Source organism: Triturus cristatus, chromosome 7 (assembly GCF_964204655.1).
Source record: "Triturus cristatus chromosome 7, aTriCri1.1, whole genome shotgun sequence".
Classification (NCBI taxonomy): Eukaryota; Metazoa; Chordata; class Amphibia; order Caudata; family Salamandridae; genus Triturus; species Triturus cristatus.
In genome coordinates, this window is record NC_140590.1 from 917,709,988 (window position 1) to 917,726,976 (window position 16,989).

Below are 16,989 nucleotides of genomic sequence, written 5' to 3' on the forward strand. Positions count from 1 at the left end.
ACGCAAATCTATGCATATACTCACACTCCCTTTCTCATCCTCAAATGCATTTGCACACACTCATACATTCACAACTACTGGTTTACAGGGGCTCTGATTTTACATTCTAGGGTATAGGTGTTCTGCTTTAATAGTGCAGCAGTTGCACCAGGGCCCTTGTGCCGTGGTTCAACTGCACCCGTCTGCCTCATTGATGACATTGCTAACTCACTCCCACTTCCTCTCACAGTCCGTCTTCTTCTTAATCACTTGTTGTACCTCACTCACAGTGCTTTACTCACTCCCACGTTTTCCCTTATTCATACCTACTCTCTCACTCATTGAGTCTCACTTTCATTTTCACTGACATTCTCAAACACATTAAACTAACACACACTGTCATCAATCAGTCTCATTCTCAGTCACTCAAACACAATTTCAGCCTCACATTCACAGAGAAATATCACGTTTTTTATTTTAATTAACTGTTCTTCTTGTTGAGACAACTCACAGGCTCCATGGAAGTAGCACAGCAAGGAATCCGGTGCTGGCCATAGGCGCACCAGCAGCCCATGATTCCTAACAGAGAGCCAGACAGTGCAGCAGGGCCAGCTTTCAGAAGAAGTCCCACCTCAAGCCTTCTCCCAGCTTCTTGTTAAGACTGGAAACTGGGGGTCCAGCAACTGCTGTTATGTGCAGCTCCTCACTGGCCTCAGGGATGCACTGATATGCACCCTGACAGCCCCTTTTTAGCACATAACCTTTGCTGCCTGAGGCATGCCCAGTATGTGTGCTAAATAAAATGGAGTGTGCCTGTATAAGAGGATTATAGTTGATCTAAGCCTCTCACATGCACAGTCCAGACATCCTACACAATGCTGTGTTTCTAAACACTTTGAAGCTGGATCATCACTCAGCCCACTCCTTACCCTCCAGTCATTAGGAGCCTGGTGGGGAGGCCGAGAGGGCTGACCTTCACACTGCAGAGTTCATGTAAACAAAGAAGTCGTGCCATAAACATAGGTGGCAGAGCCCCTGGTTTACACTATTGGTTCTTTGAGGCAGCCTTTCGTTTTAACTGGCTGTTTTTTTATACAGACTGCCAAAAGCAGCATTAAATTTAACCTGTATTCAAGCTAGCATTAATGCAGCTTTCCAATTAGGTATGTCACCCCATCACCTTTTCTTTGAAGGTACAATGTTATGTCTTTTGCCACCACAAAGGTATTATCATATGCCTGAGACCCCATAGAACAGTCCTTTCCTTTCCTACCTAAAGCATCTTCTTATGAACGCTGATGATACAACTTTGCAAATACCAAGTATACCATATGGGGAGTGGCTGGAGCAGGTCACTATCAGTCTCTAAAGCATTCCGACTGTGGCGTAGGAGAGTCATTGAAGGGAAGACATATCTGATATTACCTGAAAGTCACGAAAACAGTAATATCCCAACAGGTGTGGTGTTCTGCTGTATGGAAAATATTGGCACACTTTAAAACCCGATGACAGTCTAAGAATTAGAGGAGTGCCTTTATGGTAGGGTTGGCAAAGGCTCCCTCAAACCTATCCATCCCTTAAACTTTCTCTAAGGGAGTGGCACAAAATGTTCTCATACACATATAATATTTGCTGCAGAAATAGTGATCCCTGATGCTACGCCAGACCATTGAGTATTGGAAAGTTTCAGAAAATTCTGTCCTCCTATTCTTTGTTTTTATCCAGGGCATTTGATCAATTGTAGAATTAAATGCATATTTGGCTACAGAAGCAAAACTTCAGTGGCAGGCATTTCACCCTCATTCTACTCCGCTTTCTGTACCCTATTTGGATAGGGTCATATGAGCTGGTTTCACAGACTTGCTCCATTCAGTATGGTACTATTTTTAAAACGTTATTGAGAGATGCATTTGGCTCCCAGTTCGGCCCTGAAACCCCCCCACTATACCCGTCTCTTGGCGAGATCAGACTAAAAACAATAATATCACTTACATGACTGAGGCTTTGTTCTCACTATTACTCTAACTGTACCTGCCAGGGGCACCATTTCTTGGTAGATAGAGTACAAAGCAAATTCTGCTCTAGAGTTCTGTAGTTGCCTTTGGTTGTAAGCTTTTAACTTACGTTTGACACATGTAGAGCTTTATTTTTAATGTGGAAATTGTGGAAGTATAAATGTTGTCTTGGACAACATTTGGCTGCAGACATACTGTGATTCCTGACCATGTTGAAGTTGGTGTATGGAAAATTAAGCAGCTGCTTAAATGCTAATTTATTTTAAGTGATCACTATCCCACGGAGACTTTGGCATATTTCGATACCAATGGGTATGTTCTTTTTGTCACTGGTGATGTTTTTTTCGATCCCCTAGTAAGTCATTAATTTATCATAAATTGAGCTAACGTTGTTGCTCTCATGATTTGGTCAACTTAAAATTGAGCAATATCCGCCCGTCTCTGTGCTGTGTGAGAACGCCACCAGATATTGATTTCATGAAATTGTAAATTGTAATCTTTACTCCATTTTTTCACTGTTTAGGTCTGACATTAGCCAAGACATTTTGATTTCTAGGAAGAAAATCCTTAAGATTAGATGAACAAACCCATACATACATGAAGTGGCTTTCAGTCAACTCCCTTCATCCAGTGGTCTGTTGCAGTGTCATTTGCTTGTTCTTCCACCACAACATACAGCATCGGGCAATTGATCAGTCCACTTCTTCCATTGGTTCCTGAATGTGTGAGTGACACATTCTGCCCATGCGGTGTTGTCAGTTGCACAGAAAATAGTCCCCTTAACTGTCAGGAACTGGCGGAGAAATGTCTGTTATAAAAAAAAGCCCTTTTTCATTTTTAATTATTTTGTATTTTACGGGGGCTTGGATGCTTCCCAGACACCGATACCGGTCTCTCGCTGCTGATTTGAGTGTGGCAACTTGACTGGCTTTAAAATCATCCATAACAATCACTGCAACAATTACAGACTAAATGAGCAATATAGGGGCATGCAGGAGGACTTTAGGGTGAAGACGTAAGAAGTGTTAATGGTAGTGGTAAAGATGGAGGGCGAAGGAGACTTGCTGTATAATGTAAAGAGCAGAAAATAATTTAAAAGGTAATTTGTCTAAATATCAGCTACAAAAGATACTGACCTGCAACAATATAGAAACCAATATTTCAACCTTACTTAGTGGAATATAGATATTCCATATCCACTTAGCTAAACGATATTGTGCAGGTTGACATGTTGGTGTCGGTATTGTTGCACGTCCATATTTCAAAGTCTGTATTTTGGCACGTCTCCAAAATTGACACGAATTGACAGATGTAGAAAGTGACATAACACTGTAAAATGGATAGAGAGCGACAAAGATGATGAGAGGAAGATGGTGCAATTGTTACTTAGGAGTTGTTGGGAGGAGGGAAAGGTAAAAAGTGAAAGCAAAGCAAGTGATAATTAGAAAGTGGGAAAAAGTTTGACAATTGAAGGCACAAGGAAGACCCTGATGAAAAGTAAGAGGAAGTAGAGAGCAAGGGTTGAGAAGAGGGCGAAGGTGAAAGCCATGAGATGTCCTCTATCAGAAATCTCCACATTCTCCTGATGACTAGACTGTGCCATCATATATGTGAACAGTAAAAACCTACAGCAGGGTACCCGTAGACCCAGTTGAAACCTGTGTGACTAGTGTTCTAGCATACAATAATGTCTCGACAGGTAAAATTCATAGACCATTATATGGAACATGCACAAAAATTACAGAAAGGAGGAAGCAAGGAGACGTCAATTGTTGTTTGAAAAGTACAAGGAGCAGCCTGTATTTCAAAAAATTGAAACAAGGCAGAAATAACAGCAAAAACGGTGCAAAGAAAATATACAATCATGTCAATGATTACAGGACTGCAAAAATTCCGATAAGTATGCTATACATTTTATTTTTTTATTTCAATCCATGACAGAAAAATACAATTTGCAATTCATTAGAAGAATATATCTAAAAGCTGATCAAAGGTAAGAAAAAGACAGCTAATACATCCAAAGGATAAAAACAGACAAATATTAAAGTTTATTTAGATAGCTATATAACAGATAGTTCTAAAAATGAATATTCAATCTTTCAAATGTTCAATCATAGGGCCCCATATCTGCATACCCAGCTTCCGCATACGTGATCCTTTAAGACAATATAAATTATATTCAGGATTAAAGATACCGTAAAATCGAACTCCACAGCCCAAAAGTAGGAGCTTCCTTCTGCAACCACATCCAGGCCATACAAAACCTAGCCACAGCCGTGGCTAAAAAGATCAAATAACGAAACTTGTGTTCCGGGTGCCCCACCGTTGCGCCATCCCCGATCCCTAGCAGCATTGTAGGCACCGTAATCTTTATAACTGCCCCGGTTATCCTATGAAGGAAATTCTCAATATGCCCCAGAAGAATAATCAAGTGCCCACATGAATTTAAAATATGTACAATATCTGCCACCTCTGCTCCGGAGCGAAAACATTTCCCATCATTAACCCTGCCCCATTTAAGCATTTTAGCAGGAGTATGGTACATATTAAACACTCTTATAATGTGGCGCCTACAGATTAGCAGACATTAAAATCCTCCCTGCGAAATCAATAATTGTTCCGCTCTGAAGACCTTACACCCCAACCTATTATCCCCCTTAAGATTTTGGGCATCTAGATCATTCCCCAGTTCGTCAAGCAAGAGATTGTATAAAACACCAATATGGGCTTTGCTTCCAATAGCCTCAATAAGCAGATTCTGGTGTATCACCCACTGTCTTTTACAGAGATAATCCCGGATTTGTAAAAACTTAAAAAATTCTGTCTTAGTCAAATGGGGTATTTATCAGCTAGAATAACATAAGATGCCAAGCTCCCATTGATGGATAAAAATTGCCTATTTGTAAAATCCCTTTACTTCTCCATCTACCAACAGTCCTATCCCAAAAAACAGCTGGCACTAAGACCGAAGCAGATGTGGGAGTATAATACGAGACCCCCTCAATCTCCGTATAGCCTTCCACACCTTAAAAACAGTAATTAAAACCTTGAACCGGGTTGTTTTTTATAGTAACTAAATGCAGGCATCTTAAATAAACAGTTCTTGGCATCAGCACCCAACAACATCTGATAGATGGATGGAGCTTCAGCAATATTGCTGACTTCCTCTCCGGCCACTAATATCCGCATATTTTGAAGGATACAGGCATAATAATACAGTGTAAAATCCAGGACTGCCCAACCCCTTTTCTCCCCAGGTAGTGTCATAAACTCATAGCTCTCTGGGGTTTCCCTTGGGCCCATAAATTGATTGAAGTTGTTGCAGCTGGCCTCGGGTGAGTTCAAATGGGACTTAACTAAAATAATTAAAACCTTTGGTAGAGTAATCATTTTAAGGGCATTGCACCTTCCCACCAACAACAAGTGCAAGCGTTTACATAGACCTAATTGTTTCACTTTTGTGAAAAGTGAGCCCCAATTAACTTCCACTAGTTCTTTCAAACAAGTTCTTATTCTAATACCCAGATATGTCACCTCGTTCATCACCCTCGGGTCATCACTGCAATCTTGATTTATACACATAATCTGGGTTTTGGACATATTAAGATATAATCCGCTACCGAGCCAAACCGGTGTGCAAGCTGCTTTATCTCTGGCATAGCAGTAGGAAGGTTGGGTGTTACAACCGCTATGTCGTCCGCATAGGCAAATACACAACATTGTTCTTGCCTACAGATGACAGATTCGATCCTAGGGCTTTGCTCTAGCCTGGTTAAAAAAGGATTAATATATAATGCAAACAGTGGGGAGCATGAACATCCCTGTCTTGTACCTCAAGTAATGCGCACAGGGTCATACTCTAAGCCCATCATGCATATTTTAACAGTAGTGGTCTGATATAAGACCTGAATAGCTTTAACAAAGCCTTGGCCAAAGCTCAACCATCGGAAAACCGTCCATAATAAGTCCCACGCGACCTGGTCAAACGCCTTTTCGGCATCTAACAGTATCAGACCGAATTTATTACCTTGAGCGTGGCTGCATCCAACAGGGTTATTACCCTGTTCATGTGGTTGACTGTACTCCTATCTGGTATAAACCCAGGTTGCCGTATTGAAACTAATGGAGAGATGACTCTGGCCAGCTGGTACGCCCCAGATTTTGGCATAAACTTTACAGTCGCAGTTTAACAACGATATAGGTCGATAAGAGCCAGGCAAATCTGGTGGCTTATACTTTTTTTTTAAACAACTGTACTTGCCTCATCCCATGAGAATGGAGCAGCCCCTAACTGTGCTTTTTGGAGAGTGACCAACATATTTGTTTTTAATTCCTGAAAAAAAGTTTTGTATACCTCCTAAAGGCAATTTATCGGGCCCACTGCTTTACCATTTGCTAAACTATTAATGGCTTCCACAAGCTCCTCCATAGTTATTGGTGACTCCACAATATCTGTCTCCTGCTGGCTCAGTGCTTCACGATTAAGATTTTGCAACAGGATCTCGCTTGCCTTTGCAGCAGAACAGTCTCCAGTATACAGTCCTTTAAAGAAAGCGTGAAAAACTTTCAGGATCTCAGCGGGAGTATCTACTTGATTACCGTGTACATCTATTATGGTCTTGATTCTTTGTGCCGCCTCCCTTGACCGTAACCTTTGTGCCAAACACCGCCCGGTAGCCTCACCATACTCATAGCTCTCTTCCTTATTGAGGGTGTTCTTAATGGCAATTTCCCTGCTCCATTGCAGATTAATTTTCGCCTTGCATTGGGCCAACTCCATTTGCACCGGTGTGATGTCCCTGCTAGCTTGTATTCCCAACATAAGATTCTCTTCAGCTATTCTGTGTTTTGTATACAGATCCTGTGTCGTCAGCTTGTCTTGTCTCTGTTTATGTAGCCCAAAACTAAGAGTCTGCCCCCTAAACCCAGCCTTTAGAGCATCCCAGATGTATCCACATGTGGTAGAGTTGCGGTTTATGACCAGAAACTGCCTAATCCAGTCATTCATATGTACAACAAATGCCTCATCCAGCAGTAGTTTCCTATCAAACGAAAAAGATCTAACATTAGGAAGTGTACTAATTGCATTGATATCAATTACCAGGGGGCCATGGTCTGCTGTAATCTGAGGGAATACTTGTATTTTAGCTCCTACCAATAATGCTGTTGAGAGGAAGAAGTAATCTAACCTCACTAACATGGTGTGGGTGGGAGTAGAATGTAAAGTCCGGGTCAGGGCCTCGCAGAGCAGCCCAAGCATCAACCAGCCCATGATCAGCTAGCAGGTGCTGTAGAGCTTTAAACTCTTTGGGTTTCTACACTTATAGTTTTTATGCCTGATTGCAGATCCCGGGGTCCCAAATGTATATTAAAATCACCACATAAAATCAAAGGGGTCGGCCATGATGCAAGTTCTAAGTTTATCCCTTCCAACACTTCCGCCTTATCGAAGTTAGAACTATATACTGAGCACAAAGTACATTTAACACCCCCTATTATGCATTCAATAATAGCCCAGCGACCTTGTTTGTCCGCAGAGCTCTTCCCGACCCCTGTATGCCATGTTTGGCTAATACCCCTCGGTTTGTTGTTGATTGTTGTGTACATATCAGTACCGAGTAACCAAGTTAAGCTAGAATCTTCCGTTTACACCACAGTATGTGGGTTTCCTGTAAACAAACCAAATCTGGTTAACCACCCGTATCTCCGCCGCCACGCGTTCTCTTCCCACAGTTATTCAGCCCACATACCTTAAAGGAACAGATACGCAGTCCCAAATTACACTTCCTATCCCCCATCAAATGTCTCTGTTTCTATCCAGTCTATAACCATACAGTATATCTGCATGTACCTATCTCCTTAAATTCTCAAAATTTCATGGATTGTTTTATCTTATGTGTCCCCCCAACCCCTCCCCCAGTGCTCCTCCACTCTCCCCTAGTGCTGCTAACCTACCCCTAACACCCATCCCCATCACAGGGCTTCCGCCGAGGCCCTGTTCCACACCCACCCTTACCCTGAAAAGAGGCTTTGGGACCAATTGTCCCTGAGATGGATCGAGCTCCTGCCGCCCGCATTGCCCCCTACCAAAAGATTCATAAATGCTATTTGGTGCAATACCCCAGTCAAAAAATCAAAGAAAGTCAGAGATGAAGGACAAAAGAGAAAAAATAAATTAAAAAGACTCCCGAAGAGAGCGCCTATACAATCAAATTGCCTTCAGCCTACGACCCATCTATAAGGATTGCAGATCTGAGGTGAAAAGCCGAACTTGCTCATTAAATATGACTTTGTTTAGTTGGTTTTCGCAAGTAGACTTGAGCCCCCTTGCCTTTAAAGGGGGAGATAAGTTGTTGCAGTTGCCATCTTTTCTCCACCCTCTTGTGACAGTAATCAAATCTTACAAAAAATTCCACCCCTTTCCCCATTTTCTTTGAGCTGAACGTTCCAGGTCGTAGACTGCTTCCCGAGCTAGAAAGTTATTGATTGAAATTAGGATTGCTCTTGGTCTAGGGCCGCTTTGTCTTGGTCTTGCACGTTGTGTGAAGGGAAATCTATGCGCTCTCTGAATCTCCTGGATCCTATCCCATTGCGACAGTCCTGGGAAAGCCTCAGAGAAAAAATTAATGATCAATTTTCGAGCGTCCAGTCCTTCTGCGTCTTCTGGAATCTCCTAAACTCTAAATTGTTTCGACAAAGACAATTTTCAAGGTCCGTCAGCTTCCATTGTGTCATCTTTCGATGACCACAGTGCTTCTGTCACCGCCTTTTGAGCTTCCAATTTATCCTCCAGATTAGAAATCCGTGCTTCTGCCTCATTGAATCTTTCTACAAATTCTGAACATGATTTTGCAATCCATCGAACAGAGTTCTGGAGTTTCCGTCAAACGCCCTAAGTATGCTGACTCTCTGTACGCTTCTCCTCTCTATGGGCCATTATGCTCTGGTATATGACCGCCAGTGAGATATCCTCTGGTTTCTCCAACGCACTTTCGCTTGGTTGAGTGATTTGCATCACTTGCGCACTCTCCGTGGGCCAGTTTCTGGTGTGCCCCATGTGTCAGTACCCAGATCTTCCAGATAGGAGCTGCTTATCTCACAGTGGCCACTGTCCGGGGATCCTCCCCTACGATTAGACCGAGTAGTTAATTCTGTCTCATCCTCTGTGGGATCGGAAAGGGAGGAAAAAGTTGTCCCCTGAATCAGTTTCTTTTAACAATCTGTGTGGCGTCATCATTCTTTAAACTTAAGTTGTCAGCGTTGAAGGATTCACCCCTCTGCCCCTTACTTATGATGGTCTTACCTGGGGTACTTTTACAGACTAAGCAGCTTTTCTGATCAGGGGATCCCCCATCTGATACAGTCACCCCTCCCTTTGTCCACTTTTAAAACCCTTTTACTCCCTCCTTCACTCCGGGTAGTGGTTTTACCAAGCATGTCCCCAGTTTGGCAAACCCTATCCGCATCAGCATCCCCCTGATCTAACATGATATTCAAAGGCTTACCAGCCTTATCGATCAGTCCATTAGAAACCTTTGAAGGACATGCATGTGGGGGGCTAGGCTGCTTTTTCAGTTTCCCAGGGAAAAACCGAGAGGGTACAGTGCGCTTACCGCTAGTCTCAACGTGTGCTCTCTCCTTTTGCCTGCTGGTTCTCCCATACTGCCGCTTTTGCTTCCACGTATTGAGCTGCCACCAGCTGCTCCTCCAGATTCCATCGGGTTGCGAGCCTTCCCTCGCCTAGGCCTTCGAGGCATTACCGCCGGGCACCGCCAGGTCAGCCCCGCCTTCACTCCTCAATCGTGCTCGCGCGCAGGCGTCACTTGCTTCACGCACAGAGACCTGGAAGAATTCCACTCCCGGTCCAGAAGCCGCAACACCAACACTCTAGATGCCGCAAGACACACCAAACACACCAGAGCATGCTGATCCGAATAGAGAGAGGTTTGTACTCGCGGGTTTTTCAATAGACAAGTACGGAGAGCGGGGTCCGGGTGCTCGAGCTTATGCGACCGTCTGCGCGGTCGCCATCTTGCCTCTGCTACCCATGTTATATATTTCTTTAATCAACAAGTTAAAGAACCAAAGATGCTTCTTGTATTTTTCAAACTACTATTGATGTCTCCTTGCTTCCTACTTTGTTTGTGCACGTTTTATATAATTGTCTATAAATACTACTTGTTGAGACATTGTTGTATGCTAAATCATATATGTAAAGTCATGAGCAGAAAGTTTGGGTGGAAGGGATTTAGATTTCCATTTAAACCATCACAGCTGAATGCCACTATTTATTGTGTTTTTGCTCTTAACAATACTGCTCCTGCTGAAGTTTTTTTTTGTCATTCAATTAGGAATATTTATTTTATTACATAGGTTTGTGTTTGATTTTGGTATGTTTGCTTAGCATTTCTTAACCAAAGGTTTATTCTGACAATGTCTTCGGTTTTGCGGTGGTATACTTTCTCCACTGCTCACAGCATCCACATGCATGGCCTGTGACCTTGCATATAGGGTATTGCCTGGGTTACACTGCATGCACTATACCACAGCCCTCAATAACAGATTAATAATAGAATGCGCCGTTGGGATTGCCTTCGGTGCATGTCCGTTAATGATTCTTTGTACTAAGTATCTCTACCCCAGAATACCCGCAGAGTAAGCCTTGTGACCATGTCCTGCAAACACTATGCACATGGCATGGCTAGTGGCTGCACCCTCTGTGACGTACACCTGCCTTCAGTCCCCACAATACGTGGCTGGTCCTAGGTATTGGCCACACAAATGTATACAAAAGAATGCAAAATCTGTTATAAACACCAATGTTTCAAGACGTAAGATTCTGTATGTTCTTTTAATTTTGCTGTTTTGTACAGAGCCCCGGTGCTTTGTCCACAGCTGGTTTCCATTGCATAGAATCCCATTACAACCAGGCATACGCAAAGCAACGGTAGTAAAGCTTTTTCTTCTATCCTACTATTTATTGTGCATCATTTTTTTGGTGAGGTGGAAAAAGCCTTACATATGCATGGTAATCCGCCTAACTGGCTTCTCAAAGATTTATTTTATTGACAAAATTAAATTTTCTGTCATGACACAAATAATGTAACTGAAAATTATTAGCCTTATTTGAATTGGCTTGTATCAACTGCAGTCAATACACATTTGCACTTTTACCAGTGAATACTGTGCTCAGGACATGCCATTTTACTGGTACTGCAAGCAATCCAAGGGGAAGTACTGTACTGAACACTCGTAATGTTGGCTTCTTTGAACAATTATGCACAAAATTGACCAGAAACCAAATTTGTCATCTACACATTGCAATATCTGCTAGATGTGGGGGGTGGAGTTATACAGGACGACTTTAATGTGAATGATTTCTAAAGTTGCTTTTCACATAGTGTGTTTTTGGAATCTAGAACCCAAAAACCATAGTTCTAAAGCGATGGACTTATCTAACTGGAGCTACAGGTTCCCTGTGCACACTCCCCTCTGGATGAAGGAATAATCCGTACCCAGTGAGCTCTAGCAGTGATGGTGATGGTTAAGAACCCCCTCTTATGGGGTCCCTAATACTGGCCTGAGACCTTGGGCACCCTTCCTGTACTGTCTCTAAAGTAAAGAACCTAGGCTTTTTGCTAGATGTCGATCTTTCAATGCAGGCCTGCCTGACAAGAATAGTATGTTTGGCAAAAAAATATTTGATTGCATTTTTAAAACAGTAACGGAAATGAACTGCAATGTTTAAATACGTCTAGACCTATTTAGACTCAGCCAATTTATTAGAATATTGTGAAAAATTCCAAGGGGGGGGAACATTCAAAAGTTTGAAGACCTTTGTTCTAAATCAACCTCTTTTTAATGTAGTCTAAACAAGTCAGGTCCCCACTCCGGTAACCCGTCCAGACTCTGCTTACAGTCCATTTGACCACGTCCCACAGCCACTTCTGGGTGTCTGGTGTACTCCCTACCTTCCATTCCATTGCTGTATTCCTTTTGACATTTACCAAAATCGGGTCCACAAATATAAATTTCTGAGATTTGGTCCTTTGCATTTAACCCAATAAACAATGCATTGGTTTCACTGGAATAGACCGCCTTGATAATTGTGACAACCTCTCCCCAGCACTCCTCAATATGGCTACAATCGCATACCATATGGCCAGTGAGCATCGCAGACATTTATCCGCTGCTCCTGGGTACATTTTGTTGTCCTGTTGGTGGATAGGTATGTTTGATGAATATAATTATTTTCTGTATATTAAAATTGTGCATTTGGGTCACCCATGTCGCATTTTCAGGAACTTTGTCCCAGGTTTGATCCGTAATGTCTTCCACTATCACTCTCTTCGAGGTGCCCGGACTTTCAAAGTATTATTGTAAAATGTAGGAAACGGAGAGGTGCCTAATATGGAAACAGCATGCTTACACTTACTAAGTTAAAAAAAAAATGCAACATAATGTGTTTGATTTCGTGAGGTCATCAGTTTCCTCTAGCCAAGTAGACCTGACCACTTTAAGCAGAGCTGCATGCAGCGTCAACTGCCCCATTCCCAAGCCACAACTCTCTTTAATTGAGTTAAAGCTTCTGTATTACCCTCCAAAAAGCATACTAACCCCTGTATCAACCCATGCTGTCTTTTCATGGTATCTAGTTAATGATCTAAATTTAGTCAGAATCCACAATGGGATCTCAGAGGAATAAGTGGTCTTCCCCCCTCAGGGTTACATGTATAGCTGCCAACAGTTCCTAAAAACCAAAAATGCCTGTTGGGCAAGTCTTGTTGAGTTTTTGGCTGCCCAGTAATGTATTAATCAAATGTCTCCCTGCCAAACATGGTCCCATTTCTTGTGCTTCTCGGTTTGTTATCCTGCGCATTGGTCATGCCCAGATGTGCTGCTAAATATAATTCTATGTTTGGTATTTCCATTCCTTCCTTTTCTAAAGGTAACCTTCTTTTGACTATAGCTGTCCTCTTTCTTGCTCCTGTCTATATCAGATCTGCCAACCCGACCGTTCACGTCTTTAAATATCGCCCTCTTTAGAATCACTGGATGTACCTGAAAGAAATATAGTAGCCTCAACATATTCAACATCTTAGTTATCGCTACCCTACCCATAGGGAATAAGGGACCGAAGAACAGATCCTTGAGACTGCTTGCCCACTATTACCACTTACCAGCTGGTCATCATTGTGATATATCCAGACTCCTAGAAATGTAAGTGCCAGGATTCCACACCAGCGGGATTTCTGGATCTATGGGGGACACTGCATCTTCTGGGGCATGTATCCAGAACAAACCACATTTATTCCAGTTCACCCACAATCCTGATTCTTCAACATATCCAGACAATAACTCCATGATCATCAACAAGCTGATTTTATGGTCCCATAAATACAGTAGAGTGTAATTCGCATATAAGGAGATATGTGATTCATGTGCCAATGTGATAATGTGTCACAGAACATACAAGCCAGTGGTTCCAAAGCTAGGGCAAATAACAGTGGTGAGAGTGATCATCCCTGTCTTGTGTCCTCTATAAATGCTCCAATCTCTGGAGAAAACACTCCCCTTACTGGAAGGGAAGGTGATGTGTCGATCTCCGAACATGCGGCATCGAGGGCAGCTGCGTCAAAAATCCAATCGCTCTATCTATGCATCAATTTCACAGCCACGAAGTATGCAATGCATTGATTCTTCAGCAGCAAAGCAGGGGCAGAGCGGGTGCCACGGACGTCGGTGACGCAGTACTCCGGCTTCAGTGATTTTTCTGCCTCAAAGCAGGTGCTGCATCGTTTCTTTAGCTGCACGGCGGTGCTGCACCAAGAAAACGGGCGCTGAGATTCGATGTGTAGATTTCTTACCAGGTTACACTTTCAAGAGCCCAGAACTAGATTTGACACAACTTGGCAAGTCAAGGCTCTCCGCAGAAGAGCCCAAGGAGTAGTAGGTGAAGTCTTAAATGGCCCTGAGACATTTTTATTTTTTTTGTTTCATAATTTTTTATTGAGAACACGAATACATATAGAATAACATGAATTCATACGGAGTAGTAATACAAAAAAAATAAAATATTCAATATTAAAGGGAAAGAATTATAGGGAGGAGGTTACAGAGGATATGAGATGAGTTGTAGTGATGTGATGTCACTGACCATGTCATGAGTGATGTAATATGTGACGTCATCAGCAGTGCATTGCGGGGGCGCGAGTTATAGTTAGCTGAACTAACTATAACAGGGGAATTTCTAGGGTTTTATACGAGGGAAATGTCCAGCTAACTATAACGCCCCTGAAACCTATGGTTTTTTTCAGTGAATTTAAAAGGTTTTTTAAATGCCAATTCCTAACTAGAACGCCCCTGAAACCTTTGGTTCTTTTCAGTGAATTTCAAAGGTTTTTTAAATGCCAATTCCTAACTATAACGTGCATGAAACCTATGGTTTTTCAATGAATTTCAAAGGTTTTTTAAATGCTAATTCCTATCTATAACTTATCTCTAAAGATATCCTGTTTAATGATTTTAATTGGATTTCTATATTTTTCAAATTTAGTGTCAATTTCATTAATTGTTTTTTTGAAAAAAATTTTATCACCATTTTTTAAACTTATTTTTGCAATAAATTCTTTTAAAAATTAAAAAATATTTATTTTTATTGGGTTTTTCAAACATATTTTTTATATTTTTAAAAATATTTTTTTAACTATATGTTCAAAACTTTATTTTATATATATTTTTTCCATGTTTTTGGATCCGCGCACCCTATGCGCACCGTTCTCGATCCCTACGCGTTTGGATGCGAGGGCCCCAGGGGGTCCTTCTGGGACCCCCTAAGCACCTCGAGAGGGTCAGAGTATTTCCACTCCACCCCCTTTATATGTTTTACACACTTATTCCCCTTGCTTCTTCAGCCTCTCTTCTACCGAGGCAGAAAATGTCCGCCAACAGTTCCTGGTTTCGAATGTTGACAGACACTCGACAGCCAATTAGCATTCAGCGTGCGATCTGGAGGATGCGCGCTCGGTTTGGGGAGGGTGCGCTTACGGTGCGGGTAGGGTTCTTGGATCCTCCCCGGCCATAGATATCACTAACTTTTTTACCCTAAATTTCTCAGGAACTACTCAACAGATTCACACCATTTATGCAAAAGGCACGAGTCTGAACTGAGGACTACCTCTTTTCCAAATTTGGTTTCATTTCGTTCAGCGGTTCAGGCTGTAGCTGCGACAACAGATACGATGGGAAATTGCATGGGGAAAACGCGTTTTGGGACCCCCCTTTTTTCTCGGCCCCCGCTTGACTGATCACCACAAAACTTTCAGGGTAGGAGCGGAGCGGAGCTGGCCAAAAGTTTGGAAAATTTTGTGAATAGATCCTAACTATAACGAGTTGAAATAGTAAATCATACTATTCCTAAGTCCAGCGCCTTCCAGCGCAAGTCGTAATGACGTGCGCTGTAACAAACGAGATGTAAAGTGTTGTAAATGTATGCGCAGTAACGTCATAATATATATACAAACACATATATAGATATATATATAATCTACTGGCGGTCGCCAGTAGATAGTTATAGTTAGGACCGGGTTTCCATAGGAAATCTAAAAATTCTATTTTGAATAACTTTGGCGCCGGTTGACGAATCTTCGCGAAATTTTCAAAACTAATGGGGCGCTCCGCTGAGCTCCTACCCTGAAAGTCTCGGGGGGGGGGGGGGGGGGGGGCGGGGGGAAATCGTCAAGCGGGGGCCGAGAAAAAAGGGGGGGTCCCAAAACGCCTTTTCCCCATGTATTTTCCCATAGGCCCTTTAGTCGAAGGTACAGCCCGAACGGAACAGAATTACTTGAAATTTGGCAGAGAGGTAGTCCTCAGGTCAGGGATGTGCCTTTTGCATATATGGAGTCAATCTGTTCAGTAGTTCCTGAGAAAATTGCAGTTAAAAGCACATACATATCTATAGCCGCGCACCCTAACGTGCGCGAGCGTAATTCTGATTGGTTGTTACATGTCAGTCAACGTTCGAATCGGTCGAAATCAGGAAGTTTCGGCCACCATTTTGTTTGTTTTCAGTGCGAGAGTGGAAAAGGAAGGTGGCGAACGTGAAAAGGGGGCAGGGTAGAGAGTTCCTGACCCCCTAGCCTTTGTCAGGGGGTCCCTTAAGGACCCCGAAGGCAGAAAAAAACATTAAATTTTTTTTTTTTTTTTTAAATGCGGATGTGCGCGCACCGTGCGCGCTCGGTGAAAAACCATAAATAAAAAATCAAAAAAATTTAATACGTAGTTTATTGAAAAATAAACATAACTTAGCATTTAAAAAAACGTACAAATTCACTGAAAAAACCATAGGTTTCACACACGTTATAGTTAGGAATTAGCATTTAAAAAACCTTGCAAATTCAAAACCATAGGTTTCACACATGTTATAGTTAGGTGGATATTTCACTCGTAAAAAACCAATGAAATTCCACCGTTATAGTTAGTTCAGATAACTATAACTCGCGCGACCGCCACTCTATCACAAGGATGATGTCATCAGTGATGTCAAGAGTGATGCCACTGACCATGTCATGAGTGATGTAATATGTGACGTCATGAGCAGAGGATTGCGGGCGCGCGAGATATAGTTATCTGAACTAACTATAACGGTGGAATTTCATTGGTTTTTTACGAGTGAAATATCCACCTAACTATAACATGTGTGAAACCTATGGTTTTTTAAGTGAATATATATATATATATATATATATATATATATATATATATATATATATATATATATATATATATATATATATATATATATATACACACACATATATACACACACATATATATGCGCCAGTAGATAGTTATAGTTAGGATCTATTTTCCATAGGAAATCCGCAACATTCTATTCCCAATAAGTCTGGTGCCGGTTGACGAATCTTCGCAAAATTTTCCACATTTTTGGCCAGCTTCGCTCCTACCCTGAAAGTTTCGCGGTGATCCGTCAAGC

The 16,989-nt window shown here is 42.0% G+C and overlaps 1 protein-coding gene across 3 annotated transcripts in view; it reads left to right on the forward strand.

Moving 5' to 3' along the window:
* The window catches only part of SPDL1 (spindle apparatus coiled-coil protein 1), a 210,153-nt gene that overhangs the window by 165,916 nt on the left and 27,248 nt on the right, over positions 1-16,989 (forward strand). The window lies entirely within an intron of this gene.